Here is a 5,445-nt window from a genome sequence, read left to right as displayed (position 1 = left end):
TTATGTGTGTTTGTGTGTTTGTATGTACATGTATGTACTGGCACCCACAGAGACCAGAAGGGGAGGATTAAAACAGCTGGGACTGGTGTTCTAGGCATTTGTGACCTGTGCTGTATGGGTACTCAGATACAAATCTAGGTGTCTGATAGGGCAGTGAGCGCTCTAATGGGCTATCCTTCCAGCCCCAGCAGGTTTGGTTTGAGACATGGTCTTGCTCTGTAACCCCGATTAATCTCGAATCCAGATACTTTAGCCTCCTGAGTGCTGGTTTTACAAGTGTGTATCTCCATGCCTGGCTTCAGGAAGCATGGCAGATTTTTCATAGTTTGAATGGGCCTCGTCTGATCAGCTGAATGTTAAAATAGAACAGTGGATGAGCTCGTCCAAACAGGAAATTTGCCAGCGGACTACCCTCTGGAGACAGGTCTTCCCTGGTCTTCTTACCTTCCCTCCATCTGTCTCCTCACAGCCATCTTCCTCCCTTTCCCCTTTCTGTACCCCATGAATTCTGTATCCCTGGAGAACCTTGGCTGATATACATGACAAGGACTCTGTGTGTCTCTGTACTCTCAACCCCACTAGCAAGTACAGCCTTATTCCTTTTTTACAGATGGGGAAACTGAGGCAGAGCTGACATGGTTCTTCCCAGCTGTCTCAGTTAGGGAAGAGACACCATGACCACAGAAACTCTTACAAAGAGAACATTGAATTGTGGTGGCTCCCCGCTTACAGTTTCAGAGGTTCAGTCCATTGTGGCGGGACAAGGAGGTATGCAGGCAGACACGGTGCTGAAGAAGTAGCTGAGAGTCCTACGTGTTGCAGGCAACAAGGAACCGTCTGTCTGTAGCACGAGTTCTAATTGGTCTTAGTAATAAAAACCCAGAGTCAGAAAGATCAGAGAAGTAAAGGAGGCAGCCACTAGAGAGACTTCTCACCTCTACCAAATCCTCAGACCAAAATGGGCAATTCTGTTTCTAGGAGTCCTCAGACTGAATGCAATGCGCTCCTGTCTTCTCCCACATTATAATCCTCTCTGCCCAGCTATGTAACTCCTACCTCCACCTCCCTAGTGCTGGCATTAAGGTCGTGTGACTCCCAAGTCCTGGGATTAAAGGTGTGAGCCACCACTGCCTGGCTCTGTTTCTCTTTTAGACTGGATCAGTCTTGTGTAGCTCAGGGTAGCCTTGAACTCACAGAGATCTGCCTGCCTTTGCCTCCCTAGTGCTGGGGTTAAAGGTGTGTGCTACCACCGCCTGGCGGCTATGGCTGGCTCTGCACTCTGTTAGATCACAAAGAAAACATCACCACATCTGTCTCACTGAACCATATCTTGAGCATCTGTGAGACCTCAAAAAGCCGGTCCCCACAGTGACACACCTCCTCCAACAAGGCCACACCTCCTAGTGGTGCCACTCCCTTTGGGGGCCATTCTCTTTTCAAACCACCACATCAGGAGAGTGATACATACTGTTGGAATGTGAACCCAGATATGTCTCTGCTGTACTCCTGTGTCTGCCCCTTGTGATGTGTCTCCTTGGGGAGTCCTGTTCTGCCAGCCCTCGGAGCAGCCACTGATTCCTGCTGGAAGGAGCCAGTGAGGGGCCCTGCCCATACACAAAGCTCTGGGTTCAAGCTAACTGGCCACAGTAGCTCCCCTCTAGGCCGTAGGAACATGGATGCCCCGACTGTGACTCACAGAAGGGGAAGATGGCATTTATAGCTCTGTTCTTGAGTGAATGGTGCCAATTACTCAAGGGTGTGTCGAGTAGCTTCTACAGTACCGAAGATGGACCCTGGACTCTGGCACACGATGGCTAGCACTCTATCTCTCAGCCCCAACCCAGCCATCTGGAAGCTCCTCTCTCCCGGTGACCAGACCAGACCATTATGTGATCTCTGTGGTAGGGCCAGTGGAGGTCATGGGTGATGGGACAGTAGAAGGCAGACTCGAACCCAAGTCTGGATGCCTGTAGTCCATATTGGCAGTCTACTCCTGAGGTCACTGCTTCTGGGCTCCTCTGTCATTGTCACTATATGACCCTCCCATGATATCTCTGTTTTAACTGGGAGAGAAGGGGACTCAAAACCATCAGTGTTCCCTAAGGTTTGGGACTGTTGGCTCTCAAGGCCATGCTCCCTGTTTAGATTCCTGAGGTTTTCTTTGCATGGTCATCACTGTCAGTTCCCATGTCTGCGGTCACCCACAAAGCCCCTTCATTTCCCTGCCATGGCCAGCGCCCCAGCCACAGCCCTGAGCCTGAACAGAGACCATTTGACTGTGGCCGGACGTCCCTGCCGCCACTGCTGCATGCACTGTCACTCAAGCATATGTTCTAAGGAAATGAGGGACATCTGCTACCTCCTGGACACTGTGCCCGGGAGCTTCAGCAGGATGGGGCAGGGGACACACCTGTCCCTTCTCCTGGTCCTGTCTTCATGTCCTTAGTTCATGTATCAGCTCCATGTCACTGTCGTCCCAGTGTGGTCTAGAGCACTGGACTGAGAATTTAGCCATGGACTGGCAAGATGGCTCAGAGGGTAAAGACACTTGCCACCCAGCCTAGTGACCCGAGTTTGATGGTAGATGGCAAGAACCCACTCCTGCAACTTGTCCTCTGACCTCCATCCGCTCACCCTGGCATATCCGTATGTGTGAGCGCGCACAGTAAATAGTAACAGAACAAAACAGAAAACCTTTGATCTCACCCTTCATAGCAGCTCATAAAAGTGAGCTATTCCATCTTTCCCTGATGAAGACCCTGAAGGACAGGTGGGTGACAGGGTACCAGTACAAGAGGAAACGTGGGCCCAAGCTTCTGTTTACATCCCTGGATGTTAAGCCATGGGACACCACTACAGCTTCTCGTGCAGCCTGACTGGTGGAGTCAGCCCTGACCCTTCAGCCTCAAGTTTGACACTTCTCAGTAGCCGGGGACCAGACGAACTGTTTAAGAGACAAAACTCTGGGGTGGCAGCTTGCAGCGTGGGGCACTTGGTGAACGAGGACCATTTAGCCTCAATGTCTGTCCTAGAGGCTGCACACCAGTGGGAATGGAGACCTGGTTATGGGCCCCGTGATCCTGCCAGTTAACTGTTAAAAGTGGGGAAGGGGACATGTCAACTTGGTGGTGGTGATGGGTGCTCTCATCCCCATGCAGAAATCGTCCCAGGTCTACAGAAGCCATAGTGCCCCACTCATTACCTCTTCAGATTTTTTTTTTAGGTCTCCAGTAGCCCAGGCTGGTCCCAAACTCCCTGTTCTGGTCCCAACAGCTTTCTGTTGCTGTGATAAAATACGGACCAAAAGCAACTTGGGGGAGGAAATGGTTCTTTTTAGCTTAAAGGTTATATCATCCCTCATGGATGGGAGTTGGGGCAGTGACCTGGGGGCTGGAGCTGATGCAGAGGCCGTGGAGGATGCTGCTTGCTGGCTTGCTCCCTGTGGCTTGCTCAGTCTGCTTTCTCATACCTCCCTGGACCACCTGCTCAGGTAGCACCTCCTACAGTGAGCTGAGCCCTCCCACATCCTTCGTGAGTCAAGAATAACCCTCTAGAGATGTTTCCCAGGCCAGTGGGATGGAGGACGTTCCATAATTGAGGGCCCTCTTCCCAGATGACTTTAGCTGATGTCAAGTTGTCAAAAACTAACCCACGCCCTGTATAACCAAGGCTCTACCTCCTGAGTGTTGGATGCCAGCCCTACACCACCATACCCAGTCACCCTTGAGATGTCTTCTAACATCCTATGAGGCTGAATTAGGATCTGTAGAGGCCGAGCCAGTGGGAACCTAGTGCAGACCTCCCCAGCACTCCCTGCCCAGTGTCCGAACAAGGCAGACTGGCTTACAGACCCTGCCTTGAGGAAAGCCTACCCCTCAGCATCCCAAGCTAGCTCAGAGCCCAGTGTGTCCAGGAGGGGGGTGGGTCAGAGACCAGGACTAAAGAGACAGGAAAGGGTATAAGGGTCATGAGGGCACATGGTGGAAGGTGGTGGGGAAAAGAGTTTGGGCAGCCATTAGTCCCTACCCTGGCCCCTTCTATCTACTGGGCATGCCAACTGGTATGCCGATTTCTTCTCTTTATGTGCCAAGGGAGACACCAAACCCACGGACCAGGCTGGGCTCACTGTGTCCATGGCTACCCCCTCTGCCTTCCCTATGTGCTTTGCATGTCACCACAGCTGCCACCTTCACCGTCAGTGGCCACACAGGTATGAGCTCAGGCAGGAGCTTGGGTGTGGCCACATCATGAAGACGCCTTGTCCTCCGGTGCCGTGCAGGCCCCACTGGGCCCCAGAACTGTATCCTGCTCCAGCTTCTGCTCCTTCCCCAGAGCACTTAAGGCTGTCCACCTGTCCCCAGACAGGATGGTCACTATGTAAATGTGTGTGCAAATGCCTCAGTGTGGGGTGACAGGCTCCACAGCGAGGTAGGGGCATCTCCCAAAGCTGTTGTTACTCCGCTGTCATGGGGCCCCAGGCAAGGACCCTCCACTTACTGTTTCTCCTGCTTCGTGCTCTGACTAAGCCAGTTGAGCTGGTAGAGAACTCCGACTTCCACCTGGCTGGGGACTACCTCCTGGGTGGCCTCTTTTCCCTCCATGCCAACGTGAAGAGCATCTCCCACCTCAACTACCTTCAGGTGCCCAAGTGCAACGAGTGAGTGCCCACGTGAAGCTGCCAGAGGCGGGGGAAGGGGAGGCGAGGCACGGAGTCAGGACCAGGGAAAGGGTAGTCCTCAGAAGGCCAGGCCAGGACCCAGAATGCTTCTCCTCATTCATTGCCAGCTCCCCATCCTGCCTGCTAGTCTCCAGTGCCCCCATCCCCTGCCCAATTTGTGCTGCTGAAATTTTAAGCAGTTGTATTTGTAACCCTGAGACCTGGATTGAAGACGAGATGTTTAAGCTCACAGGGTCACCACCAAAGCCATCCTCAGCCGAGTTGGCAAATGTGGGGGCCCCAGTAAGACCATGCCAAAGACTAGTCTAGACGCCAGGCTCTGCCTTGCCAGGCAGAAGGTGGTGTTTGGGTAGCAGGTTCAGACACTGGACACTGAGGGGAGCTTTGCAGTTTCCAAGGTTGTGGCTGGGGAGACAGGGAGTGCTTCCAGGCTTGGAGAGTCCTCTTCCCCACTCTGTGAGCCATTTGGGGTGACAGCACCACTTGGAGATTGAGTGAGCACTGGAGCCATCCTGACCTTGTTCAGGAGGAGGAATGTTCTGGGAGATGGGGAAGAGGGAAGGAGAGGGGAAAGGCTGCCTGAGGGTGGACTGTGGGAATTCCCCACTTAGGTGACAGTGGGGAAGATGCTATGTGGACTTGAGGCTGGTGATGTGGTGGTGCCCAGCGATGGCACCGAGCGTGGTGCTAGGCTTTCTGATGCCTATGAAGATAACGATGCTGCTGCTGATGACGATGACGATGATGACGACGATGATGTTGATAAC

The sequence above is a fragment of the Mesocricetus auratus genome, unplaced genomic scaffold (assembly GCF_017639785.1).
Source record: "Mesocricetus auratus isolate SY011 unplaced genomic scaffold, BCM_Maur_2.0 Super-Scaffold_100014, whole genome shotgun sequence".
NCBI classification, from domain to species: Eukaryota; Metazoa; Chordata; class Mammalia; order Rodentia; family Cricetidae; genus Mesocricetus; species Mesocricetus auratus.
Note: the sequence above shows the minus strand (reverse complement) of the source record.